The sequence below is a fragment of the Scomber japonicus genome, chromosome 21 (genome assembly GCF_027409825.1).
Source record: "Scomber japonicus isolate fScoJap1 chromosome 21, fScoJap1.pri, whole genome shotgun sequence".
NCBI classification, from domain to species: Eukaryota; Metazoa; Chordata; class Actinopteri; order Scombriformes; family Scombridae; genus Scomber; species Scomber japonicus.
In genome coordinates this window covers 10,824,132-10,844,497 of record NC_070598.1, presented here as the reverse complement: position 1 = coordinate 10,844,497, position 20,366 = coordinate 10,824,132, and the positions used below count along the sequence as shown (strand labels likewise).

At 36.8% G+C, this 20,366-nt stretch overlaps 1 long non-coding RNA gene across 1 annotated transcript; it reads right to left on the bottom strand.

Annotated features, from left to right (window-relative positions):
• Nucleotides 1-896: 896 nt before the first annotated feature.
• On the bottom strand, nt 897-19,510 carry LOC128382598 (uncharacterized). Its single transcript, XR_008323771.1, has 6 exons — nt 19,259-19,510; nt 18,588-18,653; nt 16,675-16,732; nt 16,038-16,123; nt 1,557-2,178; nt 897-1,517 (listed from the first exon to the last, which is right to left on the bottom strand). It is a non-coding gene; the product is annotated as an uncharacterized LOC128382598 (long non-coding RNA).
• Between the last annotated feature and the right edge of the window lie 856 nt (nt 19,511-20,366).

Below are 20,366 nucleotides of genomic sequence, written 5' to 3'. Positions count from 1 at the left end.
AATTGGCTTACGTTCCACTTCAAATGATGACACAGGTTGCATCAATTATTTCAGTTACATTTTGAGTTCAATCATGATTTTTTACAGAATGCTTTTGATATAACACTGACTACGGCTTTGGTAAAATTGCTTACTGCAACACTGAGACTGAACACAGACACAAGCACAACACATCAAACAACAAATACTATAAAAAACTAACTTTCAACATCATATACTGATATTTTATCTTTTTGGTAGGTGGAAGCAGATATATTTCACTGAGCAGAACAATTAATGTTTTTTTTTAGCCTATGAAGCATCTACAGATTTTGGTTATTTATAACTTTATGTTCATGCAGAAGACAATTAGATCTCCAATTCACAATTATTTTCATTCTCAATGTATCTGTTGGTAACATCTTCCATTAATAGATTTTTTGTTCAGTCCATAAAATGGCATAAATTTGAGAAAAAATGCCCATAATGATTTCACAGGGACCAAGGCGATGTTAGAAATAGCTTATTTTGTGTGGACTATACCACAAAATCCATAGATATTCAATTCATAATGATTTTGGTAAAACTTTTCTTTACATCTCCTTATTTAGCATTTATAAACTAGATACAAATTGAATGCATCTTTATAACAAACTAATGTAGTTATAAGCAGATAAAGACATTTAGGTGTCTATTAATTATCAATTATACCTTCTCTAATGAAGACATATTTTATATTATTGTAACTGTGTTCTACTATATTATCCTTAATTATCTGTTTATACACCAGCATCCACTTATGTGAGCTGTTGTTGACAAAGGCACTGATATCTGCTTACAACTATATTAGTGTGTTATAGTGTTATAAACCATTTATTAAATGTTTGTGTACTACTTATAAACTATATTAAGGATTCATAGTGTTTCCATGATGTAAAACAAAGAAAAACTGAAAATCCTCAGTTCAGAAGCTGAAAACAGGAACCATTTGGCATTTTCACTTGCTAAATGACTTAAACCATTCACTAATTATTAGAATTGTTGTTCATGTTATGTTCATTTATGTTGACTGACTAGACAACTGATTAATCAACCACTTGTTTCATAATGATAGTACCAGTATTCAGACTATAGTTTGAGCAATATGCAGGACGTCTTTGCGTCTTAATTTCCATGTCGTATGGGCTTTAAAGCAAATCAAAATAAGCCAAGTAATGCGTAAGTCAGACTGATGTTAAGCTGCAATTCACAGTTTCTCCACACATTTCTTCATCATTTGGGTTGGATGAAAGTTTGATTTAGCACTGATCAGTTTATCAAGCAAATCTAATGACATATTACATTATCTGTGAAGTTAGATTACCTTCAGTTATTGTTACACTAAACACTGATTATTCTTCATGTACAGTAGGTGTCCTAATAAAGCTTTTCTTAAATCCAAGCTTGGAATTTTCAGTTATTAAATATTGTTGGTTCGTCTCTTTCTGCACCACTTTGACAGCTTTGCATTTTAAAATATAAGCAAAATCTGAGCTAAACTAAGCAAATGCAACAAAGCTAAAACATTTGCAATAAACAAGTCCTGACTCCACAGGCTGACACAGACGTAAAACTTTACTGCATCTTTTTTTAAAAGTTCTGACATTGAGCATTTTTGCTTGATCTGTATTTCACTGAAGTAAACATTTTTCATTGAATATAAACCAAAATCCAGTTAATGTTTTAGACAGACTCTTAACAATATCACAAAGCAAAGACTCTGTTGGAAATACAGATGCGAGCAAAGGTATCAGCTGTAATGTAATATGCTGCATTATCATTTCATTATTCATAAATTGAGGGAGTATATGCAATGAAAACCAAATCACTTAAACACAAACTGTCAAGGTGGTTGTGTTGTGATTCCTACAGTCTTCTTCTACATACTAAATGAAGATGTACAATATACAGTCATGCCATTTCTGGCCTTCTTTACAGAGTTTGTGTTGTTTGCTGACACACTGCTAGACAGGGTCAAGGATACATCTGACTCACCTCAGGCCCCCTGCTCTCCCCGGGGAGTGGCCTGTCACTCACTCTGTGGTTACGCATCATAGCTGACAGAGGCACAAAGTGAGAGCTCGATGCTGCATCAACATCATCACCAAAACCCATCCTTAGTATGACATCTTCCTCCTCGTCCAGCACCAGCTCTCTACACTGCAGAAAGGGCAAAGAACAGATTCACACCAAGAGCCAATAACAAAATGTCATTTAATGTGACTTCCTAAACCTAAAAATAGATGATTTGGACATTTACCTTAAACTTCTCCACACTGCAGTTTGGATGTGAAATGCCATACAATAGAGATGTTATAAAGTAGCAGTAATACCTGCAAAAGGTTTAAAATGGCTGGTGTAATACTTGATTTACAATGGTTTATTGAGACTGGATACCCACATCTACGCTCTGTGAGCCATTTTAAATGGTTCTCCAGCTCATTGAAACAGCATTGGGTTGCTGTAGCGTATAGGCTTTAATTGGTATTAGATAACATAATAAGCACATGTATGAGGCTGTTTGACTAAGAGCAAAGGGCTTCAATGATCACTGATCACAGCACTTTGTTCTTTCTACATTAAAAATGAATACATTCACTGAAATACTGTACTGCACCACTTCAGAATACAAATGATACTGTGGCCAACGCCGACAACCTCAACTAAGACATAATATGACCAAGAAACAGTGTGTGTGAATAATATAGCTCGTTTTTACATCAAGAAGCCACAGTGCAGAGAATTGTGTGGTAATCGCACGTTCCCATTGCGCCAAAAGATACACCCGATAATTTGGAGAATAAAATGGCAGCTCACCACAGAGACGGGTGAAGAGTTCAGAAAATGTTAGCACTTTCCATTACATTGTGGTGAGGGTCACACTGAATCCCAAAAAGCATATTTAGCATGGATCTCTGTTTGGCTGCATTTGTAACTATAAAAATAGCGCAACCCAAGGTTTCGCTAATGAGGTTCGAATGAATTTACATTTTTTTCAACTCAGTCTTATAAAACAAGAATATATAGAAAATCAGGTTCTATATTTGGACAAATTGTGGTTGAAAATAGGGAACTATTGTAAACTACTGATTTTGGTTGAAGCAGTGACAAAAGAGGTTAACCCCTCAATGATTTCACTTTCTACCTGTCCACACTTCTTTATATCATATCGTATTCAGACGACTAGACACAAATAATAATTATCTGTTTGAGTTGGCAAACAAGGCGAGCAATGGCTCAGTCAACCGAGCCTTAGCTCACAGTGGTGGGCGTCTCTCTCTTTCTCCCTCTCACTCATTTTGCTGCATGCTGCCATTTTAACTGTTCCTGAGTGGCAGGCGAGAGGGCGGGGTTTGTAGTGGCGGCCATGATGGTGGAATCACTACACCCACTCCAGAGGAACAGCCCCAACATCAAAGCCAGTTCACACATTCGGCTATGTTGTGATTCAGGCCAAAACCGAGGACTGTAGGTAAAGGACGAGATACTAAATGTGATAAATCAGAATGATGTCAACAATATGTCTCCGTTTGCTCGGTGAAACATTTCTCTGATAGTGTAATCACACTAATTACAGTATTCTGACCAAATGAAAACAACCAGAGAAAACAGCAACCAAATTATTTGCAAGAACCTTTTTAGATATTCTAGACTATCGAGAAGAAAATGTCCCAAATCAGATGTTTAAATTCAAAATACTCCTCAATACTGTACGTCATATTGGTTTCTTCACTTGTTTTTTTATTAATCAGCACTGCACTGCACTATTCTTGCAAATCCCTAATATTTTACCATCTTCTTACTTGAATTATGTAGGCACATGCTGTGCATTAGTACTGGTTAAGACTGAATATAGAGAATAGCAGAAGAATTTGGCGTATGTTACTTCATATACTGACATATAAAATAATTTTAAAAATATAAAACAAATAAATAAATCACGTGATTATGCACATCCAAGATGTAAAACTGATTTTGGATCAACATTTTAACATAAGACTAGCTCAAAAAGAGTCTACGAAGAATACAGACTCAAAATAAGAATATTTTTTGCATGTTAAATACAGTATTTAAGATAAAATGTATAGCATTATTTCAAATTTAAAGATTACTTACTGCACATGAGAAAGAAAAGGTCCAAAATTTTATCAAATTCAAAAAAACAATTGTGAATCAAAAACAGCATCACCGTAGGAGCTACATCGTGTCACAAATTAAAAAATAAAATCAGTCCTCCTTCAAAGAGTGTTACCGTAGGATCAGATAACTAAAGCAAACACAAAATTCTCACAAAGGTCGTATCAGTCAAAAGCAATCGCATTAGTCAGCAGTACTGTATCTTTCCCAACCGCCCAGCTGTGCTGTAATCTAACTGAAAATGTCACACTATTAAAATAAAAATTTAGAAAAAAAAGAAAACTTTGCCAGCAAATTCATGCTTGTGTTCCCTCAAAGCAGATTGTGTATTATGTGGGTCACATCCATACTGCCTCATTTCCCCACCCCCAACCCTGAAAATTAAAAAGAAAAAAAATGTCTTCCTTGGATGACCAAAGTGGCTCCTAACCAACTACATTTGAGGTCAAAGTTCATTATATCCCCTTGGCAACACCAGGGCAACAAGAAACGGTGTCTAGACAGGTCATGGTATCCCCCCCATGCCCAAACCAACCCACCACCCCCTGGCTCTTTCCGGAAGGAGGTGTCAGCAGTAGCCAAGTGCAGGGTAAACAGGGCAAGGGGGGGGTGGCCTTTGGCCCTCGTGAGGTCGGATCAGCACCTCCACCCTCCACTGATCAAAGATGAGGATCTTCCATGCCAGGGCCTTGGTCAGAGGGGGCAGGGTCGGAAGATGAACTCTGCGTTTCTGTAATCTAGACGTGTCCAGACCCGATTGTCTTCTTTCACAGCCCAAAATGGACCCTTCCGGTGCCACTGATTACATTAGGGAGGAAAGACTCTTTTCACAGGGGCGCCCGGACAAAAGAAGCGCTTCCGTGCCCCTCACCATCTGGTCCCAAAATAACAGAAAAGGTCCCAGAAAAAATAAAAAAAAGAGCCCAGCCAGCACGCAGCCTTAAATGAAAGGAACGCTGTTTGAATAGATGGGATGGCTGGACAGATAAGCAAACATACAGTAAAGCCTCGCACATTTACGCAGAGATTGGAGCCCAATCTACATCAGCAAATAAAGCCGTGTACATGGGCTATGATGAGCAGGCCTGCAAATCGTTGACGTATTTAAACAAAAATGGAACCACACAGAGAATACACCCTCAGCTGGGCCACACATAGTTCATTATTATTGCAAACTATTAATGCCCAGAGGCTCTCCAGCAGTTTAAACTGCACAGTGGACCACGTGGCTAGATTTTGGATGGAAATAAATAGAAAAACACTAAAATATGTGATAGTTGTGAGTTTTTAATACAAAACAGTCAATAGATAACGCCGAATAATTTAAGAGATCATACATTAGGCATAAACACAACTAACAAAGCCAATACATGGACTAACTAACTCTGATGTAAGTAAATGAGCCTTGCTGATACACAGGTGTGTCATATTTGCTTGATAAGCAGTTGATAGTATTTGCAACCCCATATATTGCACATTTTGTCATTTAGTCAGTTTTCAGCCATTGCTCAGTCTTCTTTGTCAAAGCTGTGTGTGTGACACATTACTTTTAAAGCTATCAGTCAGTGGCTGTGGTTTGTTGACATAATCATCCATTTTTGAAACCCTGACATGAGATGAATTTAAAGTAGCTGATTAAAAAGCTATATATCTATTTTAAATAAAAGCCTTAAGTGCTCATCCCAGAAAACATCAATTGAGAACTCCTCATTTCTTTCTTTTGAAGATGATGTCCAATTTAAAATCTAGTACGACTTTGTTCAGAATGGAATAATGTGGTCTGTTCACTTCAGCAGCCTTTTTGAAAGGCTTACATGTTCAGCGTGTAGGCATTTCAGGTAAGCTACATGGTGTTATAGTGTCACAAACGTATAACTTGGAGCTTTTGGAGCTGTTTTGCTAATGCTGATTATATGCTCTGCTATGCATGACTTGTTTTTCTCTCACAGTTTAAGTCCACAAGGAAATTTGGTAAATAAACAACCTCATTAGTGGCAAAGGTGATGCTGCCCTTGATGTTGAATGCTTTTGTCAGGAGAAAGGTGAATGTGCAGCACTGAGAAGTAAAGTTAGATTGAGTAGCCTGCTCATATGGGACTACCAGCCTTGTTATGAAAACTGATTTTGGAACAAAGATAGAAGATAAAAAAATCTATATTCAGCTCCTGACTGGCACAAACCAAGTATCTGTAAGGTGCAAAGAAGTTCTGTGTGAGAGAACAAAACTACCTGCACTACCTAACAAATATGTTTGCACATATTCTATAATTCAACCGCTACAAATCAGTGGGATAATAATTTTAGACCCAAATTTGATACTGAAGGAGTCTCAAAATCTGAAAGTTTATCTAACAAATACTTCCCTTCCCTCTCTTAAAATGTATATATCTATACCTGCACCCACAAGGATTACACTTCTTATAATCAACCTTGGCACCTAAAGTGCAGAATCCAGTTTTAAATTAATGTATGTATTCAAGTTTTCAGGTAGACCTGTAACACCATCCTAAAGAGTAGATATTGGGGATTTATAAAATCTAAATTAAAAGTATTGCATGGACGAAATACGTTTTTAATGAAATCACGTGATATGTGCATATTGCTGGTAGAATTAGACATAGAATATTCAAGGAAACTCATGCACATAGAGATTGTTTTTTAATTTAGATTTTCTTATTCTATAATTGTAAGTATTGAACTGCAAGGATATTTTATTATCTTCTTTAACTTTCCTTGAAATGTAAAACACAGTATTTCCTGGTTACTTGTCTGACATGATAAAGATTTTTTATATACTTAACAGGTGGACACAGCAATTCTCATATAACTACTGACCCTCTACAGGTAGTATTTTCCAACTTTTTCAATTTATTTTTTCTTGCTTCGTTCTGGATATTTTCTCTTATTTGAAAACATATTATGAATCAAATACAGGGTTAAACCCTTTTCCATTCTCTATGGTTGAAATGACTAGTCAATTTACCAATTAATCAATCAACAGGAATTTGATCGGCAAATATTTTGGTATTTTATTATTTGAGTCATTTATCAAGTAAAAATGCAGAGCATTAACTTCCAGCTTCATCAATGTCATGATTTCCTGCTTTTCTTTGTTTTATATTATTGTAAACTGAAAATCCTTGACTGTTGGTCATCAAGATGAGCGACTATTTGTCATCTCTGAGAATTCATAATGGGCATTTTCCAATTGTTTTGAGATTTTATAGACTTATCAATTGACTGAGTAATTGATGATGAAAATAATTGTTAGTTGCAGCCCTAATATTATTTTTTAATCCCTATATTAATGAATATAAATAGATGTGAAATCCATGGACAGAAGTTAAATAACTGAATAAATAAGTAAAAGTACTGCGGTTACACAATAAATGACGCACATCTAAGTAGACAAAAAATGGTCAAATAAGCCAATTCTCAAAAATTAAATGAATGAAAATGACAGTCTAGTGGTATGATTTGACAACTATATCATGAGAGGAGTAGAAATTACTGTAGACTTCAATGTCTTAAAAAGACCTAGTTCACACATGACAACAAGCTCTTCTTATCCCTGCTGTGATGCTTCAACATCCTGCAAGTACTTAACATCTGATTTTTTTTTTTCATCCGTGTCATTTCTAAGTAGTAGCAGAACATATAAAACCAATATGGATGGAATAAAGTGAAGCAGGTGAGGTGCTGTGATCAGCCTGTTGTTCTGCTATTACAGCTCAAGTAGAAAATTAGGTTGAATTTTTTTCTCAATATATGCTAAAAAGTACAAGTCACAAATTTCAAAGATGAGGCACGGACACACTTAACTGCTCCACAATGCTGAAGATCTGCTGTATTGACTTGCATTCAGATGAGGATCTGACATGCATAAACATGGCTCGGACAGTCAGTTCTTGTCCCAGCTCTTTGTGATGATGATGCTCACTTGAACCTGCTTTGGTACCTTTAGTCTAAGAGTCAAACCTCAAGCATACACACACACAAACTGATGTGGCTGCTGTTGTTTTTCTTTGTTCTTTGTTTTCTCAAGAATGTTCTTTGGCCTTGTAATTATTGATAAAAAAAACAGTCAGAATGAAGGCCAGTATACCAGAAGCGAATACAGAAAAGGGCAGCTAGAGTCAGACTTTCTGTGGAGTTTTGTTGAGGGGAACACACTGCAAGATGAAAATGTATTGGTAAATATACTGGTGAATCATGCAAAAGTAAAATATAGCTGTAAATGCGTAGGCATCAGTTGCACATTGTGGGTTGACACCTCAAGTGTGCACACACCTGAACTCATGACAATTTTAGAAAATCTCTTAATTTACTCGGACATGCTCTAACAGTGCAATACAGGCAATAATGTTAAAACTTGCTGTTCAATGCTCTTAAAACAGAAGTATGTGTACTACTTTATATTCATAAACTCTGCTGCCAGTTTCTCAAGAAGGTAGTGTGGAGAAAAAATAATGCGTAGGAAAGAGATGCACAACCATAGCCAGAGCTCAAAGCAGAGCACAATTATGCTAAATGAGCTAAATGTTATTCCCATCATGTTTTAGACCAATATTTTAGACAAGATGCAAACTCAAGAAAACATAGGTTCCACTAGGTCAAGTTACAACATCTGACAAATACTTTCCAGAGAACCAGCAGTACTATCACCGGCCTAAAGAGACAATTATTTCCAGAACTTTCTCTCCAATACTCTGACTCTCTTCCCTACTGAGGTTAGTTCCCATGTGGTTGCCAACACTGAATCCTTCTTTCACCAAACTCTCCATCCTGTACATTGTCTACGGCTAATTATTTATTTATGGGCAAAGAAAATCTAAATAACAATAGAATTATGAAGTCCAACCCACTACAGATTCATTGCATGTGTGTCTGCAGGGGTTGCACATAACTGGCAGACACCAGCTCGGTTTCACCACTGTGGGAGAAGTGAAGTGAGTGTGACATATAGAGGGCAGGTGGTGCCAGTCAAGTGGAGTACACCAGCATAGTCCCAATCTGTAGTTTCGGAGCTCCATAATTAGTTATTTCTCCATAGCAATCACGAAATTATGTCATCAGGCCTTACAGAGTACTCATTATTCACTGCAACAAACAAGCTGGAAATAACATTCAATCCTATGGAGACCTGAGTACGGTGTTCCTGGGAGGGACTTGAGTCACTGTGTGAAACCAACAAGAACCAACACGACACCTGGCATTTTCCAGCTAAAGTGGGCTGTTGCACACTGCTGAGCACAATCGCAAGAAATGCTTCTCAATTGTGCAGGTTTGAGTGTGCTGAGAAAATAAAAAAATAAAAAAATCACACACATGGTTTTCCTTAAAAAGACTGAAAACCTGCAGGTTTAAACATAACCATGAATATTTGACTAAACTGTCTTAATCAATGTTCAGACATCATTAAGAAAGCAAACAAAATTCACCAAAAGTGTCTGTGGCTTAGCATCAGTTTTGGGGAATAGCTCGATATGTTATCCTGCCATTACAGAGCAGCTATGTAGTCTTCATGTCAGTGTTCACCTACATAATTAATCATATTAAAGGAAACGCCCAGCAGCATTCAGTAGCATGAAGATGTTTCAAAACAACCGAAAAAAATCTAATCAGAAACTAGGAAACATTTTAACTTACATGCAAAGAGAAAAATCTAATGTTTTTGAAAATGTCCAAATGTCTTGTAAAGAGTGCAATCCATCCACATAATAAACAAGATATTATAAAAGGCATTTAGGATAAATACATATGTATAGTCCACACTGAAGAAAAGTTCTTATTATATTGCAAGGGTTACACCTTTTTAATTTTTTTATTTCTCATATAGCGTGTATTATAAGCACATTGTCTTTGTCTTTTAAGGTGACAACTGCTATGAAAAAGGTATTTTTACTACAACAACAATCACAAATATCTGTCCAGGAGTCTAAGGCATTCAGGTTCAAAGACATTCACTGTGATCTGTAGGTCTGTATAGATGATATTAATAGTTGAAGCTACTGTATAGTGATGGCAGGTTGGACTACACCAACACAGCTCAAGTTGAACATGATTAAGTTACTGTTTACTTGAAAGATTTCCTGTTGAACTTTTTCAAAGAATTTTAAAGTAAAAGTAATGATTGTGCACGACACACAACATTTTTAGATCAAACAAACTGATTCTGGGGTGAGGCTGAAATATTGCTCAAAACCTGATTGTGTTAACCACAATATCTGAAGAAAACACCAAAGAGATAAAAAAAATAATCTAAGGCTTTCTTAATTTCTAACTGATGTGTGACTTAATATGATACCATTACAAATCAAACTATTTCTGTACAACTGTTTTTTCAAAATACAAGAGGTTCATGAAAAGTTTTGACTTTAATATCATTTATTCTTCTCTAACATTGTTGCCACTCAGTCATTGCTTGGACTGAATTCAGTTGAGGACATGTCATGATGAAGGAATGTATTAAAATTAATCACAAACAGTGCACAGTGTTTTGTGATAACACCATGTGCTCTATTTAATAACAGCCATTACTGGCTCAAGCAAATCATCCAGAAACATGACAATTAGACAACAATTTAGATGTTGCAGATCTAACAAACTGTTTTTTTTAAAAAGCCTCTGGCAGTTACTACAACACCTGCACTTTGGAAACAATGCAATGTCCGCACTTTAATAAAAGTGACAGGGGCCCTGACTTAAAGTCAATACATTTTAAGGAGGGTAATTAGTCAACAGTTAAAGGCAGTAATCACCTAGTGATGAAGATGAAAGGACTCAAAGGAAAACAAACTGGAAATGGGCTGGTACCATTCACATCACAGTCGGATTCAAGAGGTCATGTGCTAAGTCCTGTTAAGAGCCTCAAAGGGCAAACGTTGAACACTGAGCACTTTCGAGGGAGTGTTTAGAAACACAGCCAGATATTAAGCACACAAACATGAAAAATATCAATTTCACATTTGGTTTAACGCTTTCACACTTTGTGTCACTGACACCCAGAGAGAAGGGCTGTGGAAGACAAAACACAGCTCCTGGATAAGGATCATGTTAATGCCTATCAATTAGGATCAAAAAGGGATTAACCGGCATGGTTGCAGCAGTGGGATGGGGGCCCATGCAAAGTCACTGAATACTAGGGGTCACACCCCCGACTTCATTAGGCCTGACCTTTCCACGCCATTGTGTGACAGGAAAGAGATCCTGCAGTCTGTATTTTCCCCTTTGCACAAGATGGCTTATGGAGACTCAAATATGAGACATGCAGAAAAGCTGTTAGAGATCAGTGAAATATGAAATATTCACTTTCAAAGTCCAGGGAGACTTATTAGGTTACTGCAACTTGGTGCAGGTGGGTATTTACTCATCAACCCCTTACCCTCCCTGCAAAGGAAATCATTTTTTTCACCTTAGAGAAAAGTAAGATTTACTAATTAGTCATGGTGCAGCCTCCCCTCGCTATGATGTACCGCAGGGTCGACGTGCTTTAACTCTGCCTTACCATCTTAATTCACTAAAGGTCAAATGGCAAAGTGAAAGCAGGTACTCCAGGTATGTTAAAAATAAGCTCCAATTAGGGAAAAATGCAAGCACACCCTCAAGTCTCACACATGTGACTTGGAAGGAAACTTTCAGTAAAGCCCCTGAAGTGGGGAGATTTAAATGTTGTGGTATGTTAGTGCACTTATTTACATATGTCTTCGACAAAAAGAAATGAGAACGATGGAGAAATAACTTTTACACAGAAAGACCGCGCATTGAATATAATATTTACACCAAACCATTAGTCACATTAATCCTGGGTTGTCCCCAGTTACTCAGGACCCAGCCCAAAACTGTTGATCCTTACTGTGTTAAACTGGTTGCATCATTAAAAACAGTTGCTGCAATATTGCTGCTAAAACCCAAAATTTCATTTAGGTCTGTCAGTCTGGAAGAAATATTTACAACTTTATAGTTGATCTATTCTCTCATTCAAACATTTTTGGAGCAAAGAGGAGCAAAATCATAGCTGGGCGGAAATGATATTTCTACAGATTGTTCTACTTTAGGTATTCACATACATGAACTGGCAGAGCACTATTGTAACAGTTTGGAAAGAACAAGGACTTTCTCTTGTTCAGTTGTGCCATACTGTTGATAACCGAATTTAAGGGATCCTTGATTAAAGTGTGTACAAAGTAAACAAATATTAGCTGCTTTAATATCATCACATTGTTTTTTGTTCTCCTAAATACTATAAGGCTCGGAAATCCAGTAATGTTCAAGCTCTATGCAGTAACTTCAAGTTTACAAGGACAATACACATTTTTAATTTCACCTTTTCATAATGAAGCTGAGCAGTATAAAATCCTTGCAGAGGGCAAGGTAGACCTGGGGCAGGTAACTGATTTAGACCCATTATGACCAATGGCAGTTTATTTTTTGTAAGAATCTACATAAAAGGGCAAAATAAACAATATTTTAGCTTTTAATCAAGGTCCAAACTTGCATATATTTGATGATTTTTACAGTAAACATGCAAACTCTATTATTCTAAAGAAGAATTAAATCTACATCAAGCCACACGTAGCACATTAAATGCATATATTTATTTATTTATGTTTTATTTTTTTTGAAATACAATAACTTAGACTAGAAGGGAGATTACTTCTCTTCATTTGTCAAGGCCTAAATCCAGAGTTGTGTTTACTTCTGCTGTGTTGAGAACTCAGTGAAAGTTAAAACTTGAGTAAAAGAGCAGAAATACATCTCAGGCCAAAAGTTTCCTCCCAGAAAGTAAGTACTTGTTCAGGCTGCTGTTCAGTTTAAGCAGGCATGCAGCCTCGCACTGCAGTCAAACACTGGTCACCCAGGCCTACAGCCTTCTTTGTACCATTTATGAGGGTGTAATAGATGAGCACACTCCATTTAAAAGGCAGTGGTGGATTTGCAGACAAAAGGAAAACAGGAAGTGTTGCAGAAGCTGTCAGTGCTACGCAGCTGAGTGGGAACCTGACAAGCTGCATGTGTACATCCAGCTGGATCACAAACACTGGAAACAAATGCACACAGAAAAATTCACACTCAAACACTGCGTCAGTCAACGAAAACAAGTTATTAACTTACTGTTCACAGAGCACAAAAATAATGTTTCAACTGTGTTGTAATTTCTATTACATTTACAGTACAGTCAGTGTGCACCATACTACTGAGGATCTAATATTCATGTGTTGACTGGGATGTTGTGGCTGCACCTCACATTTAAAATCTCATTCAGTAAACAGTGTGGTGACTCTGGTTGTTTTAATGATAAACAAAGCTATGCCATCTGCAGGCAAAGATCTTACTGTTGACCCAAGATCAATTTCACACCCCAGAAATTGTGTTTCAGCAGAAGACAGTTGGTAAAATCCACTCCAATAACGAGTCATGACTACAGTCTAAAGAAACATACTCAACCATAACTGATCGTATTAGAAGTAAATGCAGTTGTTTAAAGCATTTGTGGTCAACTAAAGTATTCATAAGAACAAATATTCTTTATTATTCAATTTTCGGATTTCAAGTCAAATACAGCTGAAATTATTATGTTTACCGGAAATTATTAACTTGTTTGGTTTCATCTGCAAAGGACAACAGGTTTGAGTGTGCTAAAAAAAAAAAATCTAAAAATACACAATCTGACATTCATCTGTAGGTTTGTTAATTCCGACCAGCTTCCTTCCCTCGTGGCTCCACAACACATGCATAAACCCAAAGTGCCTTTTCTCTCTCTGTTTTGGTGGCAAAAGACTAGAGGCCCAGCTTTATATGTTACTGACAGCCACTGTTGTGTTACGTGGCATCAGAACACCGTCTGGCTTTCACATGAGGTCTTAACAGTGGACGAAAACAAGTATTCAAGGGGGGTAAAGGTCACTTAAACCTTTCAGTGAGTCAAGTTAGCAGTTCTACATCACAATATACAGTACTTTTATATAACTACTGCAATGGGCTGACTTTCATTTAAAAGACATACAAACATAAATAACACTGCATTATATCGCTTTAACTGCCTTAATTCTCAGCGAGCATAATATACATAACGACTAAAATATTTAATAATATTAATTACATTTAATATAGGTCTATATAATTGTATTATATTATATTATATATAACAAAATGCACAGCGCATAATCCAACAATATTTGTTATATTAAATCATTTAAAAATATATGCATATGATCTTACAAATCAGACACAAAATAGATACCAGATGTTTATCGCTGTGAAATATATTTGAGTTAAATAATGTTTATGATGCGCGACTCGCTGAAATAAAACTATATTTTATTTAATGTGTATGTATTCTTTTGATGTGATTTTTTTTCATAAACACTGCAAAACAGTCTTATTACACTGAGAACTAATATTCACCTGATGAAATAATCTAATCACAAAACCAAATCGTCAAACATGAGACATACTACACTTCCTAAAAAATATTTTCGTCGCTTTTGGAAATATTTTTCTAGTCAGCCTGCAGAATTTCATCTCCACCGTATGACTTTGATTAATTTACAGCTTGGATCATTTTTGTAATGTAAAACAGTAAATAAATAGCACAAACTGTGCATCACATACTACATTTAAACGTGACTAATTTCACCTCATACTATAAATATTATTTCACTACTAAATATTATTAAACGGGTATAATTTGCTTCAACATTTTATTTCAGTCTTTGTACTCGTTCATTTGTGGTAAATCATATTAAATATTCCCTCAAAACTGTTCACAAGATATTGTGGAAATTGTGAAAATAAAAAAGGAACATTTTATGATAAAATCAAAATGATCATCCGAATTTTTTTTTTTCGTGCAGCATTTCACAAAAACTAAATCTAAAAATCATAAGCCACAATTCAACAGTAGACATTTTCAAATTGGCCCGTTGGTTCGATACTTATTTCAGTTCTGTTCCACTGAAAAGTTTGTTCACTCGACAAAAGTAGCCCCGGTTCCTAACTGGATTTGTGCTGTGAGTTCAGATTTCCTTTTCTGCGAGCTACACTACAGTTCACTTCTTTTGCCACTGCCTGAAACCTAAAATGGACGCTGCTGGCTTTGAGTTATCGATGGATAGGACCAGTTAAGGGTCACAGCTGTGCAGTTGTGCTCTTACGAGAGAAGAGGCAAATGGACCCATGTTTTGGCAGACTGCCAGAAGACTCCTTAAAATACAGTGAAAGCCTTGATTTAAAATATGCCACATCAATGCGTCATTACGCAGCAGAGGCTGGTGGGATGAACAACCCACCGTTTACAACAGACAATGGCAGGTGCTGCTTTTGTACAGAGCAATGCTTTGAAACATGCTCAAATTTTGCTCTGTATGTGCACAGAAATAACCCAAGAAATCTTTTCAGTATAGCTCAGGCAGCATTAGAGCCTAGATGAAAGCCTGTTTTCTCCAGACATCATCATGATGTTAGACCTCGTGACTGCACTGTGGGTGGAGACAATGAGCCAATAGAAAAACAGGATAAAGATCCAGAGTCCTTCTTGCATCAGCATTTTCCGGCTAAGCCTCAAGTGAAAGTTACGAGATCCATATCCATGATTATCTTATGAAGAGATCAAAAATCAGTGTTAATAAAAAATGATTGCTGTTGACGAGTGAATGACAGCACTGAATTTGATTTGCCATTTCTCAGCATCATATCATCCAGAATTGGCATTGCAAGCCAGAGCTCAACCACTGTAAATACTGGCCTGTGCAGCAGACTGATATTTCCCTCAGGCAATCACATTCACCAACTGCAGCACCTTAAAGCATTCCTAGAATTGCTTTTCTCGACTTTAAACGTGCCCAAATGTGCTTTAATGAACAGGTCAACACAGATCTTACTATTTGGGTGAACACACTCCAGCGTCGAAGGCATGAAGGCATGAAGGCATGACAGGCATGACAGGCTGCATGAAAACACAGATTTCCTGTGAAAACAGAAGAAAAATAAACATGAAACAACATTTTCATGTTTGCTTTGCTTTTTCATTTGTTTGTAGCCTTAGCGTAAAATACATTTAGGCTCAATTTGCGGTCATAAAATTACATACATAAATAAATAAAATGTTGCAGTGGACGCAAATAAAAGTGAAACAATTTCTAAGGTACAAACAATAATGATTGAAGTAGTTTACCTCTTTAAATAATGAGTGTTATGTAGCTCAGGCTTTATAAAATAAACTTTAAAATGTAAATTGTGATGATTTTGCATTGCTTGCGTTTACTATCTTTATACAAGCAGCGATGATCATAAACTCTCCTTTATTCTTTAATGGTAAAACAGACCGTTTTATGTTTTGTGTAGCAGAAAACACACAATGCAAGCAAGCCTTATTGTACGTTCAAAAGGCTTATTTTGATTTAATATATTGTGCAGAACTTCAAAAAAATGCCAGTTTAGAACTACTACGAGAAGCAGATATTGCAACTGCGATAAAAATATATGGCCCTGAAACTCTGCTTTACACATGTTGCTTACCTTTCTAATTGCAATTCCAATCATTTTTGTCAGACACTGGATCAGGTTTGGGACAGGCCTGCAAAGAAACTGCATGTTTAAGTGTGGCTGTACGCTCCAGTGAAAACATTATCAACAAGCACTCAAAAACCATTAAGGAGTATGACAAGACCAGACTGAAGGAGCTGCCCGACAGCAGACGAGTATGCACTAAGTCGGTGATAATGAAGAGATCTGTCCAGGCTGGTCACTGATATGGCAAACAGATAAACATCACAGGCCCAGTGAGTGAAAGTAACTTGTAATGGCAGACTGATGCTTGCAGCACTTTTAGTAGCTATTAGTAGTAGTTATTATTGCCTCTACCCAAAAAGTGGACTGTGAGAAGTACATTGCAGCTGAGTCTTTAAAACAAACAAACACACATTGCTTAGTGGAATATATTACTTTAAGACAGTAAATGCTATTAGTCTTTAAAGTATGTTTATCCTAAATCTCTCATAAAAAGAATCTTGCATACTAAGTATGCCACTAGGTATTCTTGCAGCACGGTATAGAGTCTAAAGCAACAGAGACATTAGTGATAATAATACCTACAATGAAACCTATTACAGATTAACTTTCCCTCCTAAATGTCAAGTAAGGCAATCTACTATATTTCACAGATTTATCAGAGTTACAACATTACTTTCAGTAACATCCAGTTATCGGTCTGAAGCCCACGGAACATAAGAAATTATATAAAAATATAAATTGAATTTTAAACAGTTGCCATCCACAGTATTAAAACATTATTTCAGATTGCATGAGTCACTAGGTGTCCAAACTGTTACCTTCCCAGCATGTTGAACAATGTTGAGTAGTTATGTGTATAGATTATAGATAGATGTACATTATAGTTACATTTCTTTCAAACGCCTCGTAGTTTAGCATAAAATCTTTGATACACATGCTGTAAGTGCCTGTATTTGTGTATCTAACAAATACAGTAGAAACTACTTGAGTTTCTAGAGACTCTATAAATTGAGGTAGGCTTAACATCTCAAATTATATTTAAAAAAAACAAGCAACCCCTGATATTTCTACGACATGCAGTGATATTTTGGTTGTTCACAATATGCTGTGATTCACAGGAAGCCTTTGACAGTGATGAATCAGACAAAATGGCTACCAAGTGTCCCAACAACAGACATACACATAGTGGTTGAGAGAAACAATGTTGTTCCTCATCACATTAATTCAATATACGTCATGGCTTACAACAATGCTGTAGCAGCCATCTTGCCCCAAAAGAGCAGACACTGGGAGGAGGGAGGAAGGCTCCCCAAGTCATATGACTGCACTGTCTGCAGACAACTGCAGTGACAGAGCAAAAGCGTCTAGACAAGCCTGAGGCAGCAGCAGATCAGGTACACATGCAATTTGGCATGCAACTTACTATGCCTTATTGTTCAAATCTTTGATAGTAAGTCTTTTTTCACCATATCTGCACCTTGAATTTAAATAGTTGATCAATCTGGGTAGGAAATAGTGAGATGATTAACCCCTTCAACCACGAGAACAAGCATTGTTTGAAATGGGTTCAGAACAAGAGCAAAAGGCTAAAATTAAGGGAATGTGCAGAAACAAATCAGACTTCTCCATGTGATGTAATGGTCAACTCAGAGATTTAAAATTGGATTTTCTTTTTTTTTTAATCATAACTATGGATTAGTTGACATACTTTGTGGAAAATATTTTGTATTTCTTCTTAAGAAGCTTCTTAAGGAGGAGTTTAAGGTGAATAGTGGCAAGAAAATGTTTTGCGTAAATGAATAATTCCACAGTGTGACATAACCCACACACTACACCCTAAAACTCTTAGTTAGCCTATGCAGCCTAAAAGTGAAGGAACAACTCCTGTCTCAACACACAATGTGCACACAGCAACCAACCTTTCTCAGCTGGTTCAGACTGCCTTCTGGATGGTGCACTCCTCTTGAACTCTGAAGGCTGGTCCCCTGCAGAGAATAAACAAGGACAGGACAAAACAATTCACACTGGATTTATATTACTTCACCTCACACATATGAACTCACATGAGTATTTAGGACTAGTCTGCTGCACATATGCCTGAAATATATATTGTTTTGTTATCATAATTTGAGCACGTAGGATAGCTAAAAATGCTATTTTTTTATTATTAACAAATTGAAGTGATGAGCCCACTAGCCAGGTCTACGCCCCTGCTGAGTTAACAGGTAGCTTAAGCAGCGTGGGGGTAATCAACATCACGTCAGCAAAGGTGCGTCACCTGCGCATCCTCCTGAAGTAGTGTGAATGAGGTCAAATCTCCACATCAAATAGCTGCTGTGTAAGATATATTAATATATAGTATAAAAACACCACACACGCATTATTTTAACAGCATACAATTATTAAGCTTATATAGGCTACGGTTTGTTACGATACAGCTACATAATTTAAAATATAAGCTGGGAAAACGTTTTTTAAACAAAAAAGGCATTGCTAACATTCACAAATACACGTTATTTGACAGTGTTGTAATGCTGCAGTATCTACTGTATGTTAGGCAACTTGCTGTGGTGGCGCCTGCCTTACCTACCTGTGCATAAAGAGCTGTCTGCTGATAGACTGCAGAAGAAAAAAACTTTCACAGCGTTTATCTACAAATTATTTTTGGCCGAGCGTAGCGACTCATGGGCGAAGGCGTTTCGGGTGGAGAGAGGAAATTCCCGTTTCCAACAGTCGGCTTCCTTGTAAATGAGCAAAGAGGTGTGAAAAAAAACTCCATCTCCAATTTTATCAATTTCAGACACACTCCAGACGGTCTCCAAGCGGTTACGTGCCTGTTCGTCTTGCGCGTGCACGCCGAATGGCGCGGGAAGCGGAGATAACATTTCCGGAGTGAAAGCGCAGGGAACCAGTGGCAGAGCGAAGCTGGATCTGTCAGCCAATCACGAGAGCCGGCAAGTATAACCTCCCGCCCTCCTCCTCTTCACCCGTCTGTTGACAGTGCACTGAATAAAACAACAGTCTGAGTTAAGCAGTTCATTGCACTGAGATGTGGGTCACTGACTGCAGCCTACTCTCACTGGGAAAACGGCAGAGATGCATGCTATCATGTATTATAAAGGAATCATATCAAACATTGCTATACTGCACATTAGATGCATTCTTAATAGCTTTTAAAATACACATCATACCATCATATATACCATATAATATAAATATGGATTAATAGCCTATAAATATGACATTATAGCTTAAAAAGTAACCTGATCCCTGCTGGATGCTGGATGTTTTCAGTCAAAGCCAATGGCTGCTATTGAACAGCCATTATGTCAGTACTGTGTTATATGACTATGCAGGTGACAAATGTGCAGCGACTGTATGTATAAAAAAGAATAAAAAAAGATGTCTCCATTGATGCCTGTGAAAACCAAAGATGTCTCCACATAGATGCCTGTGAATTACAGCTGAAATTATTATTTAATAAATTGACAACTTGATCAACAACTTGGATAATAGATTGATGGTTTAAGTTTCTTTTTTTTATGCCAATAATTAAGTAGTTCCATCCTCTAAAATTGGTATATTTTCTGTTCTTCGTAGTCTTTGATGATGGTAAAATGATTATATTTGGGTTTTAGCTTGTTGGTCATCCAAAATGAGCAATTTGAAGATGTCACCTTGAGCTCTGGGAACATGTG